The 16,645-nt window shown below is 44.1% G+C and overlaps 1 long non-coding RNA gene across 1 annotated transcript in view; it reads right to left on the bottom strand.

The window, feature by feature from the left end:
* The window catches only part of LOC308482406, a 320,560-nt gene that overhangs the window by 29,126 nt on the left and 274,789 nt on the right, over positions 1 to 16,645 (bottom strand). The window lies entirely within an intron of this gene.

Here is a 16,645-nt window from a genome sequence, read left to right on the forward strand (position 1 = left end):
TAAGGCAGCAGAGACATGGGCTGACTCACCCCACCCACCTACTATGTCTCATCATGGTCATCACATCCCCTAATAGCACTTTGTTGTTGTTTAGTCATTTAGTCATGTCCGATTCTTCGTGACCCCATGGACCAGAGCACGCCAGGCCCTCCTGTCTTCCACTGCCTCCCGCAGTTTGGTCAGACTCATGTTTGTAGCTTCGAGAACACTGTCCAACCATCTCGTCCTCTGTCATCCCCTTCTCCTTGTGCCCTCAATCTTTCCCAACATCAGGGTCTTTTCTAGGGAGTCTTCTCTTCTCATGAGGTGGCCAAAGTATTGGAGCCTCAGCTTCAGGATCTGTCCTTCCAGTGAGCACTCAGGGCTGATTTCCTTAAGAATGGATGCATTTGATCTTCTTGCAGTCCATGGGACTCTCAAGAGTCTCCTCCAGCACCGTAATTCAAAAGCATCAATTCTTCGGCGATCAGCCTTCTTAATAGCACTAGACCGTCTCTTTTCTCCCCTTCCCTGAACCACTGCAGTGGGCAGATGTCTGAAACCTGTCAAATAATAAGCCTGCCCTGAAGGAATGGATTTCTCTCACTTTGGCAGCAGAACATTAAACAGCAAGGTATTTTTAACCAACTATTGCTTTATTTTCGCAGCTGCCACACTCAATTTAGCACTTTAACAAGGGGTAATTAACACCAACCTATCTGAATATATTCTGATTTGTTTGAAGCCATGAATTGCTTTATTATTATCTCAATGGAGGGTTTTTCTTTCTTTCTTTCTTTTCTGGAATGCAGAGAGTTAAGTGAGAGAAAGAAGTGTCTTGGCCAAGAAACGCAGGGGATCAACGGTGTGTCGAAGTCACCTGGGAGCTACCAACTGTTTTCCAGGTTGTGTACTAAACACAAAGCCACAACATGAAAAAGTGCAAGATAAGAAGGACAAGAAGAAATGACTTTGCATTTAAGGGTCCTTCTGTTTGGCTCTTACTTATGCTGAGTTTTCTGTCATATCCACAGACCTCCTGCAAAAAATATTAATGAGGCACTACAATACCCAGCTTTACAGAAATGGGAACAAAAGCATTAATTACATCATTGCTGATGTGTTTTAGCGTACCTCAGTTGGATACTCCTTTTAGCTGTTAAAAGAAAAGCTGCCTCAGGAAAGCTGCAGCCGGAGAGAGGGAGAGAAAAACAGCTGATGGATAAAGAGTTAAACCCTGCTTCCTTGCCACTTTTCTGCTCCTAGCCACCCGCTTCTCAAAGCAGTTTATTTGTACATGTGAGCTGTAACATTATTACACATATTGCTGTGTGTGTCACAGAGCTTGGCCTCCAGGCTGAAAAGCAATCCACTTTCCCAAAACTGTTCAGATATTTTCCCCATGTACTCATTCCTCAGTGATTGACTTAAAGCGCAAAGAACAAAACATCACTCAGTTCAGTTTGTGTAGGAGAATGTACAGCAGGTCAGCCGGGTGGTAGCTCTGCCTCCAAAAGCATGTAAGTCACCTCTCTTCTTCCATATTGCCTGCATTCTGTCCAAAATGGGTCTTCTTTATCAGTTTAGTTGCATAACTTCCTCAGTGCAAGCTCCAGATTTTGGGGGCACCTGGGGTAAGCCACCCTCAATATTATTATTATTACTAAATATATTTATGTCTCAGGGACAAGGATGGCGCTGTGGGATAAACCACAGAGCCTAGGGCTTGCTGGTCAGAAGGTCAGTGGTTCGAATCCCTGTGACGGGGTGAGCTCCCGTTGTTCAGTCCCTGCTCCTGCCAACCTAGCAGTTCGAAAGCACATCAAAGTGCAAGTAGATAAATAGGTACCACTCTGGCGGGAAGGTAAACGGCATTTCTGTGCACTGCTCTGGTTCGCCAGAAGCGGCTTAGTCATGCTGGCCACATGACCTGGAAGCTGTATGCCGGCTCCCTCGGCCAATAAAGCAAGATGAGCGCCGCAACCCCAGAGTCAGTCACGACTGGACCTAATGGTCAGGGGTACCTTTACCTTTATAGTTAAAAACAAGGGAATGAAGGTGGTGCTGTGGTCTAAACCACTGAGCCTCTGGGCCAGTATGGTGTAGTGGTTAAGAGTGGCAGACTCGTAATCTGGTGAACCGGGTTCGCGTTCCCGCTCCTCCACATGCAGCTGCTGGGTGACCTTGAGCTAATCACACGTCTTTGAAGTCTCTCAGCCCCACTCACCTCACAGAGTATTTGTTGTGGGGGAGGAAGGGAAAGGAGAATGTTAGCCACTTTGAGACTCTTTCAGGTAGTGATAAAGCGGGATATCAAATCCAAACTCCTCTTCTTCTCTTGGGCTTGCTGCTTGGAAGGTTGGCGGTTTGAATCCTCGCGACGGCGTGAGCTCCCGTTGCTCTGTCCCAGCTTCTGCCAACCTAGCAATTCAAAAGCACACCAGTGCAAGTAGATAAATAGGTACTGCTCTGGCGGGAAGGTAAACGGTGTTTCCGTGTGCTCTGGTTTCCGTCACTGTGTTCCGTTGCACCAGAAGCAGTTTATTTATTTTTTAATGATATTTATTACTTTTTCAACATTTCCAACACAACACTACAAACAAACAAACAAAAAAAGAAAAAAGAGAAAAGAGAAAAAACAATACAAATACAATACAAAAACGCTACATGGACTAACAAAACAAACAAAAACAAACAAAAACAATTTAAAAACACCTCAAACATTTTCAATATCTTATATTTCATTCACTTATTTCCAGCGACCTCCTCACACCTCCCTTTTTGTATTCCACTTCTATTATTTGTTTCAGCAATTCCTTTCCATCTTACTCTGTTTTCTGTTCTATAATTATCTTAACACATTCTTACCATACTTTTCCTTTAATTTTCTATTAATCTATTTATACTTAATTCTTTATGACATTTCTACTAAAGCCATGTAATTTCATTCCAACATTTTTCTAACATTCCTTAATTTTACAATATTTCTATAAATAGTCTTTAAACTTTTTCCAATCTTCTTCCACCGACTCTTCACCCTGGTCTCGGATGTTGCCAGTCATTTCCGCCAATTCCATATAGTCCATCAACTTCATCTGCCATTGTCCAACACTTCAGTGTTTTCAAAAAGCAACCATTCTCTCAACCAGCAAAAAGCAGATGGTTCACAACGAAGTTTAAAGGTCTGGCAGGGCAGGTCCACCTCCTTCTTTGGCATCCATCAATATCTTAAGTTTTACTCAAGGCTTCCTGCCCTGCCAAACAACTCTAGGGGCATCCCTCTGCCACCTCCTGAAACCCTCCGTCCCATCCAAAGCTTGCAATGTTTGAAACAAAAGCAACATCCCCAGCAACACAGCAGCCCTCATCCCCACCACAATAACTCGGCCCAACAGTAACAACTTCTGATTTGTCCATCTTTCCAAATCCCCCTTCTCTTCAATCCAACATCCTTCACAGTTATCCTTAAGCAGATTCACATTTTTGGCGGTCATACTAACCCCCAAATACCTCTCTTTCTCAACCAATGTTAGTCCTGTCACCTCCTGAAACTCTGTCAAGCTTTCCTTTTCCAATTCAGATAGGGCTCTGGTCCTCAAATTCATCCGTTCTTCTTTAAGTTCAATCATAACAAATGTCAGCTTATGTTCATCAAGTTGTCTTTGTATGGATGGGACTCTCCTCTCCAGTTGTATTACTTTGGATTCAGCAGCAAGGGTTTTTTCCCTGACTTCATCTGCAGTTTGCCGTATCAGAGTAGATTCCTGTGTCAGTTTCTGGGTGGTTTCTGAATTGGTATTCACCTTTTGTCCCAAGTTATTTAAACTTTCTACACTTAAATCAATTTCAATATTTGCAACATCCAATTTCACATTTATCGCATCTATTTTCTTGTGGAGTTGTTCCAGCGAGTCTTTTATTTTCAATAATGCAGCCACTAAGGCCTCCTCTGTCAACATCCTGTCTGTTTTTTCCTTTCCGTTTGCCATAACACTTAAGAGATTCAAGGTCAATTCCAAAGTCTCACACTTTTTTATCTTGCAGCTGGAAATTCCCCTAGCCCAGCTCCTATAAAGTTACCAATTTCAAAAGTTTCCACTAGGGGAAAACAGGTTGTATTTGTATCGGTCAGTATGTCCTCTTTTAAACACAGTTTCAATAATCCAAAGTTAGTTTCAATTTTCAGTTACTTTCCTCCTTTTTTAAAAAAACAACCGGAGACAGTAGAAACAATGTATTCTCTTGGTTAGCTACCTGTCAGTGAACGTTCTAAACGCTGTCAATGGACATTCCAAAAAACATCAATCCTGCTAGCAGCCCGTTTCCAGGGTCAGAGCGGCGGTATTTTAACTCTCTTAACTCTCTCCTACAGGCATATTCAGTCCACCACTTCCCCCCCTCTTCTCCTGCCTCCAAAAAGGGGGGATTTAGTTCTTTACTGATGGAAATTTAGTCCTTTACAGAAGGCTTTCCAAGACTTTAGCTTGCAGTCTCCTTGCTTCAGTTAATCCACAAAAGAGGGAGGCGGACTTCCTGTATTGAACCTCCCCGTTTCGATGCCAGATTAAACATTTAAAAATCCAATTCTTCAGCAGTTTAGTCATGCTGGCCACATGACCCGGAAAGCTGTCTGTGGACAAACGCCTGCTCCCTCGGCCTGAAAGCGAGATGAGCGCTGCAACCCCATAGTCGCCTTTGACTGGACTTAACCATCCAGGGGTCCTTTACCTTGTACCTGGTTAAAAACAGTAAATAAAATACACCAGAACACACTTTAAAGCAGCAAATGCAGTCTGCCCTGACAGTAGCCCAGTGATCAGCAATGCCTGAAGGTCTTAGCATGCTGGCAAAAAGATAACGAAGCAGGAACCAATGTACAATATGGGAGCAGCCACAGAACAGGATGTGCCTACACCCCAACAGTTTTTGCCAGCTGCAGTCCTTCTGCCTCATCATTGCTGCCACCCACTTGCTTGGCAGGCAGGGAGACACTCAGGAAATACAGGCAGAGCTGCCAAAGGTTAACAGGGTGGTCCCAGAAACACTATCTTCCAGCTGTCCAAAGTCCAACTACAAAGGGCAGGGCAGGAGGCAGCCCCCAAAACAGGTGGTCCAGGGACTCCTAATCAGAAAACTGGTGCAAATACATTATTCTAACACCCTCTACCTTGAACTGAAAGTTTTTAAGCCTGAGTCTTCAGACTGCCACCCAGAGCACAGCTGCAGGGAATATGGGTTGCCTGAGGTTTGGTCCAGTCATGTGGAGTAGCTTACTCATGAGTATCCTTTTACTCCTGAGAAGTCCTTGTTTCTCAGTTGGGCACTCCAATGTCTGGGATGCAACTGAGGTTTCTGTTTTAGGTGCCTTCACTCCCTAGGACTCAGTGGCCAGTCTGCTTCCGGGAAGAGTTGCTGTGAACACTAGGCCGCCTGAGCTGTTTTGTTTCTTTGAATAAAGGGTTATAATAATAATCCCTGGTAGGGGACAAGGATCCTGAGATCACATTAAGGGTAGCCAAATTCTGTGCAATTGCCATAAAACTTAGGGAACAAGCTGTGCTATCATAATGATTAAGGCCTTAAATGATAATTTTAGGTTATATGTTAGTGACTAAGTTTTAACACATATTTTTTAACTGTTACTATATCTGTAACCATAGTAAAGCTATGGTTTTCCCAGTAGTGATGTATGGAAGTGAGAGCTGGACCATAAAGAAGGCTGATCGCCAAAGAATTGATGCTTTTGAATTATGGTGCTGGAGGAGACTCTTGAGAGTCCCATGGATTGCAAGAAAATCAAACCTATCCATTCTGAAGGAAATCAGCCCTGAGTGCTCACTGGAAGGACAGATCCTGAAGCTGAGGCTCCAATACTTTGGCCACCTCATGAGAAGAGAAGACTCCCTGGAAAAGACCCTGATGTTAGGAAAGATGGAGGGCACAAGGAGAAGGGGACAACAGAGGACAGTGTTCTCGAAGCGACTAACATGAGTTTGACCAAACTGCGGGAGGCAGTGGAAGACAGGAGTGCCTGGCGTGCTCTGGTCCATGGGGTCACAAAGAGTTGGACATGACTAAACGACTAAACAGCAACATATCTATATTGTCCCTATTATACCTAATTGCAAATTCAAATGTATCCCTATCGTGTTTTATGACTTCCTTGATATTGTATGTGGGCTGGAACTGGCCTGTGACCAAAATAATAAAATTTGTAGTAGTAGTAGTAGTAGTAATAATAATAATAATAATAATAATAATAATAATAATAATATATTTATACCCCACCCATCTGGCTGGGTTTCCCCATCCTCTTCATTAACACTTTGTGAGTTACTGCTGACTTGCTCTCGACTCTTGCCTTGACACCAAGGCACAAATGATACTTAACAAGTAAACCTTTGCAACCAAAAATAGAGTTAAGGGAAATTGTGCTCATGTAGAGCTATATATACTCAGAATTTTTAATTGCAATACAATATTTATCAAATATATAACCACTTCAACAATAAATCCTAAATAGGCTACAACCTGTGCATTACCTTTCAACAGAAACCAAAGGCATTTCAAAAGAAAAGTCTTTGAAAACCTCTCATTTTGTTTTTGTGTTTGTTTGTTTTTTGGTTTTGTGGAGAATAACTTGCCCAGGCCTTGATAAAATTGCATCTTAAGCACAGGGCAGACTTGAAAGTCTCCAGGATTTTCCCAATACTAAATCTGGGCATTCCAGATCTCCACATTCACTGAACACAACACATGAATTCCATGGGGAAAGGAAATTTACCCTTTGAATTGAAAGCTGTTTGCTTTCACATATTATTTTCTTTTGTTAAAAAAAGCTCAGAGGAATGCTTTCATATCATAGTGTGGTTCAGATATCTTGGCATTGTCTCATTGCTGCTTTTTTTGTGGGGTGTGGCTATATAATGAAAAGTTAAAAATAAATGGAGAGAAAAATGGCTCATTACATTAGACATGCTCTCACACATAATTATCTTGACCAATTCATTAGAAATTACGTTAATATAAAAAAATATAAAAGATTGCATACAAAAAATGGAATGTTAGTGGAAAGTGATGTGTAGAAATCACCCCTAATAGCAACAGTATAATTATAATTAAAGGGCAATGTACTAGAAAGGGGAGAAAGAGGTAAAAACTGAAGAGGAAAAAAGGAGGACACCACACTATTGACCAGGATTTTTTTTATTTATATTCAGGCACCCCCCCCCCCCTTACACAGGGGTTATGGAGCTTGACAAGCTCCACAAAGGACTGCTGCTGCTGTTGCTGCTGGGCAGAAAGGACTCCGTTTTTGTTTTTTTAATTGCTTTTATTTTTTATTTATGTCATTTTAAATTGTGATTGATATTCATTCTTAGGTTTAGATTTTATGATTTTGTGGAAATCATTTTCCATTTGGTTATTTATTGCTTATGACTTTTGTTATGTGGTAATTTTGTAAATCTTGTCATGTTGGAAGCCGCATTGTTTGAGCATTGTTTTAACTATGGAAAGGTGGCATACGAATAAAATGATGACGATGATGATGTCCCGTGCCCCTGTGCGCATAAGTGAAATCACATAAAGTGGGGAGAACCCTCTAAAAAGCCTCTAAATGTCTGTTTGCCCCCTGCTTTTCAGCTGTCTCTCCTACACAACTCTCTCTTCAACTAGAGTTGAAGGTCTGGGGCCATGTGGAGGCTGGAGGACGTGTGGGAAAGAGGCTGCTGCACTACCCCACACACCAGCTGTTGGGCGGGGAGGCCAAGTAGTCTAAACAAAGCCCGGCTGCACCTCAGGTCTCTTTGGGGCTTCCTCCACCCTCACTGATGCCCTCTTCGGGCTCCGGGGAGGGTGTCCTTGTGCGCCATGAGGACTCTCCGACTCTCTCCCGCCATTTCCTGGTATGATTCTACTCATTTATTTCCCAGCACTGTTTGTATATGGCAGGCGTCAACAAACTTTTTCAGCAGGGGGCCAGTCCACTGTCCCTCAGACCTTGTGGGGGGCTGGATTATATTTTCGGGGTGTGTGTGTGAATGAATTCCTATGCCCACAAATAACCCAGAGATGCATTTTAAATAAAAGGACACATTCTACTCATGTAAAAACATGACCGTCTGAGAGCCAGATTTAGAAGGTGATTGGGCCTTAGTTTGCCTACCCATGGTATATGGGGTTGCGCCCAAGTAGAATGCGTGTAAAGGTGTGCACACCTTTATTTATTTATCTCATTTCTATCCCATCTTTCCTCCAGGGACCTCAAGAACCTTCCCGTTTTATCTTTGCAACAGCACTGTGAGGAGAGTTAGGCAGAGCAACTGTGACTGACCCCAGTTCACCCACTGAGTTTCGTGGCTGAGTGGGGATTTGAACCCTGGTCTGCCGGGCCCTACTCCAACACTCCAACCACTACATCATACTGACTCTCTGGGGAGAGTTGGGAGTTGGAGGATGTACTAGAGTGGTTCTGCCTCTACTTGCAGCATCATAACCAGAAAGGAGATGGTTGACTTTTGGGTTTTGGAATCTCACAAAGGTCCATTCTATCTCCCACACTGTATACATCATTTGTATGACACTTTGGGGAGCTCTTTCTCTCACTTCCATCAGAATCAGGAGTGGCTGTTGTTGTGTATTTCAGTTGCACCATAACTGCACCATAACTGGACAAACCAAGATATATTGTTATTGTTAACAAGATCTGTCTTTCTTGATTTGTCCATTCGAAATTCATCTTCGGGGAAATTCATCTTTCTTTTTATGAAAAGAAAGCTGTACAAAGTTTGAGCCCCTTTTCTGCAACCTGTTTTGCCCACCCTAAGTGCCAAGCCATGTTCTCAGTGTCTCTCTCCTCCTGTTAGATATAACACATCCTGTGCATTTTGTTAATTTCATTTGCTGTGACTAAAATGGGAAAATAACTAACTATAACACCCACGGGATGTTTCCCTCCCCTCTCTATAATTAAACCAATGCCACTAGATTCAGCTCTGCTTAATGATGCAAAATAATAGGGGTGGGGATGAGATTACAAAGAGAAAGTAAATATCTTCCAATACTTTGGCCTGAGGGATTCTGCGGCACAGCCATTTTATAGGAACTATTATCTCCCCCATTCTTGATTGGATTTTAATGTTATTCAAACTAGAGTTCCACAGGACTTGCTCTGGTAAGGTGACTAAAGATAGGACATGCCTGCATCTTGCATATAGGGGTTGTTTCCAGAATTTTACCCCTATGGATTTCTGTCTGGATTCTGGACTTCCAGATTACCAACTCTGTCTCCAAAGTGGAATGAAGACATTCAAAATATCCCAATGCTCTTGTTATAATTTCCACATTCTATCCATCACTTTGTGTACACCCTCAAAGCTTTTCATAGAATCATAGAATCACAGAGTTGGAAGGTACCCCAAGATTCATCTAGTACAACCACTTGCTATGCAGGAATCTCAACTACATCACACATGACAGCTGGCCTCAGGGGTTCAAGCTTTTGCTGCCTCCAGTTCATTCTTGACTCCTCCCTGCACTCATAGTGCACTGTAGGAGTGCAAATATCCAGAGTGTGGGGTCAGGTGGGATTACTATGAGGAATTATAAAATATGCATCAAGCCATTGTGTCCACGATGAATGCATTGTGTTGACTGGGTTTGATACATTGACAATAATTTCTGATCAAATCCCACAACCCTCTGCATCTCTGGTCATTTCCTCTACTGTCCATTTCTCTTTCTTGACAAGTCACGTACGCAGCCCAGTTGTCGCCAGGTAGGCATCTTGGGCCATAAAGATAGTGGGCAAGTTTCTTTGATGTAGCTTTTCTGATATGTTAATCTTAGGATGTTAATCTTAGGGCCAGGAAACAGATCTCACATGAAGGTGATAATGACCGCTGTCCTCCTGGTCATCCTTCTTATCATGTATATTGCCTGTTTATCACCTCAGGGGTTGCCAAATGTACTCCTTTGTAGTTCTGTTCTTTGTTTACCCCAGAAATATGTGTGCTTAATTAATTTTGGTAGTTTAACTTTTCCCCACGTGGGATTTGTTGAAATGCTCAGAAGAAATCTGATTGGCTCTTATGAACACTCTGTAAAAGTTCTTTTGTGAATAAAACAACCTGGGCCAGGGGCTGGAGGCACAGATCATTATACACACCCTTCCCAGAGTCTTGCTGGTTCAAGCTTCTGTGTGTATTCTTATTAATCAGAGTTCAATCCTTCCTTTACTTTGGAAACGCCTCAGTGCACAAGTGCACATTGCATCTTCTCTTACATTTAGCAATCTTTTGCCAGTTTTGCAATGATCATAATACGATTGCATTAAGATCCTTCTTAGGTTGGTGCTTTACCAATGCACGTCAAAAGTTGTAGCAGCTATTCCAGCTGGCAGCATTACTAGGAGAGATTAGAAGTAGCTCCGCAGAAAAGCCAGCTCCATCAGGTCTGCTCTTCTTCAACTGTCACCTAGTGGCAACTGTCCCAGCAGGCTTCTGGGCAGCAGGAAGCAGACTGGATGGTGCCCTTAACCCAAGAATGCCCTCAGGTTGCTTATCTTTGACATTAAAATACATTCACCTGCTCACTCTAAATGCCAATCAAGAAAAAAACTGTTGTAACCTATGCATGCTCCATTACATTTTAGAAATCTTCCTATAGGAACTGGAATTCAGAAAGAGTAACATGCTAGGAAGTTCTGGATAGTGAAGATTTCCCACTAAAGCATCTCCAAATCCAACTCAAGATTTGCAAAAAGTATATAAGAGGGAACTTTCTACTACTGTTGGTGTGTTTTTTTATGCATTTCAAATAATTACCTAAATCTGTATCAGTCTTTTCAGACTATGAATTTATGTAATGACTTGTATTTCCAGGAAATCATGTTTACTAGGATGTTATGTTGATTTCCATTAGCCTGTAAAACCTGGCAGAACAAACAAATCTGTTCCTTCCACTACCCAGAATAGAAAACATAGAGTGCAGTTTTTCTTTAATAACAGGAACAGACAGTGATGCCAAGAGCTTATGAAAATGATAAGAAACCAACTGAAATGGAAATTGGAACGGAAGGAGAAATTTAGCTTCTGCCTGTTTTTAAATGAATTTGGTTTTCTCCCACCAGTGTCTTATTCCACTATCACCAAAGTGCACAATGTCAACGAAGTGATACATAATCCATAATATTGCCATGTCGTCTCATGCCAAACTTGGGTGGTCCCATTCCTTTCGGCACAGAAACAAAATGGGAACACCTCCAAAACAAACTTGTGGTTTCCACAGATGTGGGACACAATCTAATGTTATCTGTTTGAACTGTCAGGTTTGCTACCACAGGATTTAGTGATGTATGGCCATCATCATGGATGATGATGATGATGATGATAATAATAATAATAATAATAATAATAATAATAATAATTTATTTATACCCCCCCCCCATCTGGCTGGGCTTCCCCAACCACTCTGGGCAGCTTCCAACAAAAGATTAAAAATACATTAAAAACATGAGTCATTATAAACTTCCCTAAACAGGGCTGCCTTCAGATGTCTTCTAAATGTAAGATAGTTGTTTATTTCTTTGACATCTGATGGAGGGCGTTCCACAGGGCGGGCGCCACTACTGAGAAGTTCTGCCTGGTTCCCTGTAACTTCGCTTCTCACAGTGAGGGAACCGCCAGAAGGCTCTCGGTGTCTGGGTTGAACCATGGAGGTGGAGAGGCTCCTTTAGGTATCCTGGGCCAAGGTTGTTTAGCGCTTTAAAGGTCAGCACCAACACTTTGAATTGTGCTCAGAAACATACTGGGAGCCAATGTAGGTCTTTCAAGATTTTAAGACACATTCATGATGGCTAAGGTTTTCAGTGGCTACCATCCACAATGGCGATGTTATCTCTCTACTGTTTGAGGCAGTGTGCTTCTGAATATCAGCTTCTGGGAATCACATATGGGGAAAGTTTGGTTGGTCAGTGTGAGGATGGTGGGCTAGATGGGCTTTTAGTCTTACCCAGCAGAGCTCTATGTTCTTATGTTGAGCTGCTAAGGATGCCTCTGCTGCATGCTCATCCCAGTCTACTCTTTGTTTGGAAGAGTAAGTTTACCCTAGCTAATTATGTGACCACATCCTCGCAATGGGTATGATGTACCATCTGTGTAGCATTTGGGCTGCAGACATAATCATATGCCTTTGCTGGTAGCCAGATTCTTTTTCACCCATGTCCAGGCGATGGCTGGGGAGTGGTGAAAGTTATGTGGGATTCACAGGGATTTGGCAACCCACAGAGAGAGAGACCAAGGGTTACATGCAGCCTGTGAGCTGTAGGCTGCCAGTCTGTGTCTTTTCAACAGTACTTATAGGGCAGTAGGCTTATGAGTTGCTTTCTTCTGTGATCGAACCGTCATATAATCAGCAAGGTCTTGAAGAAGCTAGAAGAACTGTCGCTCACCCACCGTCTGCCTTACATCAGCAGCAGCAGTGTCAAGGGGCCCTGGGAATCACGGAAGTAGTTCCCATGGCACCTGTTGACCATAATCACTGCTGTGAATGCTCACCGTAGGGTCTAGGGCCCAACAGGGGCCTTGTTGTGAGCTCGCCTACAGCTAATACCACTTACATTTGGGCCAGGGAAGGGGAAAGCATCCACTCAGTTCCTTTATGGCAAGGAAGAAAAAGCTGTGGACCTCCAGATGTTGCTGGACTACAGCTCCAAACATCATCAGCCATTGGCTTTGCAGGCTTGGGCTAGAGTACAACATCTGTGGGCCCACCGCTCCCGCACCTCTGCCTTATGGAGTTCAGATCTGACATAGCAAGCTCCCCAAGCAGATAATTGATACTGATGTTAAATGAAAGGTGGGAAAGGCCATGGGTGAACCATGCCAGAAAGGAAAGCAAACTTGGATTACCGTATCTTTTCTTTTACCCTTGTTCTTTTTTAAAAATAAGCCTTCTGATTCGCTAAACCAAACCGAAGAAGTTTCAAGAGCATAATGGCATAAAGTGCAAGGAACTTTCAATATTTAAAGGATAAACAAAGTTAATTAGCTCCCAACTCATTAAGATGCAGCGGCAAGCATGGATTATACCCAGGCTTGAGATGATTAGCAAACAATTAAAGCTAACATCCCATTCTGACTTCCTCTACTATAGTTAGACACAGCTCATTTCTAACACTGGGAAAGGAGAAGTGGAAAGAATTGGATTCTAACCACGGCGCCTTTGAAAATTAAGTACAAGTTAATTTCATCTTTGGTAGCATGTTGTAAATTAAAAGTAATAGGTAGTGGGGTTACTTTTACTTTTATTACAGATCAGGGCAATTAGACTGGGTTGGTGGAAATGCTGACTCCATAAAGAGTAGGCACCCTTAACCTTTAGTACTCTGCCTGCCCCCTGCTTCCATTCACAGCCAAGATAACTTGTCAGTATAGACATTTCATGTAACTCCCGCCATTTGCCTCCATGAATATCAATTCTATATATCAGGGGTGTCGAACCTCTTTTAAACTAAGGGCTGCATTCCCTTCTTTATTTTATTTCTTTATACCACTATGTCGTTGTAAAAACCAAAGTTGTTTACAGCAATAAAACTTCAAAAAAAATGTATACAAAGACCACAAAAGAGTTAAAAACAGAACCAATTAACCATTGTGGAAGTTTGTATTCTTAATTGCCTAAATAGGCCCTGCAGAATAGAAATCTTTTCAGCAAGCATTTGAAAGTTGGCGCAGAAGGAGCCTGCTGAATCTCTGTCGGCATAGTATTCCGCAGGACAGGGCCAACGACCCTGAAAGCTCAGTTTCTTCTTGTTGTCAAATGAGCCTTGCCAACTCATGAAACAACCAACAGTACTCCTGCAGATGATCTCACTGATTGGATGGGGATATAAGGGTTCAGGCAATCCCTGAGCTTCATGGACTGGCTGGATGCAGAGGAGCCCTACCTGCAGATGCTGGGGATTGAACCCAGGACATTCTGTATCCCAAGCAGGTACTGTGCCACTAAGCTATGCCCCTTCCTCATTTCCCTCTCTGTATTCAGGGCTCTTGGACTTTGCTCCTGTGGATGGATGCAGACAAGTGGTGGGAGGCAGCAGTTGGGGAACCCAGGAGAAGAAGGCTGAGAGCCAGGGGTATGGTGCTGGGAAGACCATGAGTGGTCAGAGGGAGAAGAGGGGGCAGACTGGGAGGTGTCAGGAGCAGAAAAGGGAAAGGGTTTAGTGAGCAGGAAGAAGCTGTGGAAGAGAGCAGTGCAGACACAGAGGCTGGAGAGGAGTGGGGTCAAGAGTCTGAGTGTAGGCAGGCCGTGGAAGAATCTAGGGGGTCTCCCCCTTCTGCTGTGACTAGTTCCCCTTCCCTTCCCCAGTCTCCCAGAACACAGAGAAAAATGAAGAGGGTAGAAGAACGAGAGGCAAGGTCTTGGGCTACTGGGGAAGGAACCAGGATGGGAGCATTAGAGAGTGGGTGGAAGGTATGGGTGCGCCATCAGTCCTCACAACTGCTTCATTGGGGCAAGGCCTATTGGGAAGAGTTGTTGAGATTACCAGGCCCGAATGTGGTTTGCTTCCTTGGATAAAGAGTTAACTTCGCTGCCCTCAGGTGATTTATTGTTTTATTGCTGACCTACGCTTGACTTCAGCCTCGACACTGAGGGACCCTGGACCTAAGTTGTTCAGGGCTTTGTAAATGAATTCAGGGATCTTGAACCTGGCTCAGTAGTAGATGGGCAGCCAGCACAGATGCTTTAACAAAGGTGCCCCAGGTTGCTGGGCAGATGCCCCCATCAGTAGTCTGGCCACTGCATTCTGCACTAGCTGGAGCTTCTGAACCAGACCCCAGGGCAGCCCCACAAGGAGTGTATTCCAGCCTTGAGGTTACCAACACAAGGACCACAGTCCTTGTGGCCAGACTATCCCTATCAAGGAGTGGCTGTAGTTGGTGAACTAGACAAAACTGGTAAAAGGCAGGTAGCCTTCAGGGGTGGGGAGTATGCCGGTAGTGGTGGGGCTCGAGGCAAAAATGGCCACAGCTCTTGCCTTTATAGTGTAGGCTATGTTTCAGCTATGCAAAGGCCACAGCTCTTGCCTTTATAGTGTAGGCTATGTTTCAGCTATGCAAAAGCCAGACACTGTGCTGGGCCCAGGGGTAACCCATGAAACACGGTCCAGGACTGGTCCAGAATCCAAAGGTTCTGCTAGGAGTCAGTCTGACATGGCCAAGGCAGGAAACCAGGCAAGGACAGGTACAGGAACTGGCAAACAGCAATGTTGCTCCCGCAACCTGGGGCAGGGTCCGACAGCCTTTTATCTTTGTTGGGGTAATGGCCAGTCCTGATCCCCCAGCGACTCACCTCCCTGTTTCACCCGAAGGTGAGCACTCCTCCTGCAAGTACTCAGGTCCCTCCTTCTCTCAGCCCTTAGTCTCTGCAGCTTGGGAAACGTCGGTGGGTTACTAGACCCATAGGCCGCCTCAGTCCCCCGTGACCCAACCGGTAGTGGAGCAGCTGTAAGTGATGGCCCAGGTGAAGGCAACAAGGTAATCCCTGCATCTGGAGCCAGGGCAGGCTCAGGCCCCTGACTCGGCCCAGCTGGTGTTTGTTGCAGGGGAACCTGTGCAGACTGGGACTCTTCAGGATCAGGCCCCAGACTTGGTTCAGATGATGCCTGAGGCAAAGGATCCAGTGCAGACTGAGACTCCTCTGGTTCCGAATCCGAGCCCATGTCCCAGGCCATCACAGACACTTCCACACCACCAACACACACACACAGGAGCCAACTCCTGAGGGCCAAGGGGTCTTCTCCCTCCCATAAAATATTTGAGGGGGCCGCTGCCCCCCAAAGATGATGGGCATTGCCACTGAAAAGGTGTGTGTGCACCACGTCATGTGGGGCCGCCAATATTATATTCCAGTTGGCACCCCTGCACACACAAATGGGGGTTCAGGGACCCATTCCAGCCAGGCACAACCACAGAGGGAGGCACATTCTAGGTGAGTCCTGAAGGCCAGGTAGAGAGGCCTGAAGGGCCATATTCAAGCTCACAGGGTTGTTGTGAGGAGAAGGAGGACCATGTATACCACCTCGGAAGGTGGGATAGAAATGTAATAAATAAATAACCATTGAATTGTCTGCCACTCTCCATTCCTCCTCAGTATATATATATATATATATATATATATATATATATATATATATTCCCAGCCAGATCTCTCCCTACTACTTGAAGGTGCCTCTGTCACAGCTGACATCCATTCCATCCTGCTGTCTACCCATCTTCCATGGGATCATGTCCTTCGTGAGACTGAACTGATGCCAAACTATTGACTTTACTGAGGCTACGCCTTGCTTCGACCCACCGAGGATAGCTCATTATTTCACTTTGTTGTGTGGTGGGGTTTTTCTTTATGATTTTTCAGCCAAATCCTCAAAGAAGCCACCTCACTGAAATTGGATTGGCTTTATGCCGGCAGCATAAATTGCGGATTGGAGTTTTTGATATAAGTTACTGTGTTTGAAGTCTTCAGATCCTGCGGTGCAGATAGCAAAGAGAGCTTTGGGGAAAGAGCTTCCCCCTCTCTCTCTTTAGCCCCCCGACTGAGCCCCTATGAGAAAAAAGAAGGAGGAGAAGTTTACTTTGTTCCCAAGTTTTCCAAACACTAATAA

The sequence above is a fragment of the Podarcis pityusensis genome (assembly GCF_964106645.2).
Source record: "Podarcis pityusensis genome assembly, chromosome: 8".
NCBI lineage: Eukaryota > Metazoa > Chordata > Lepidosauria > Squamata > Lacertidae > Podarcis > Podarcis pityusensis.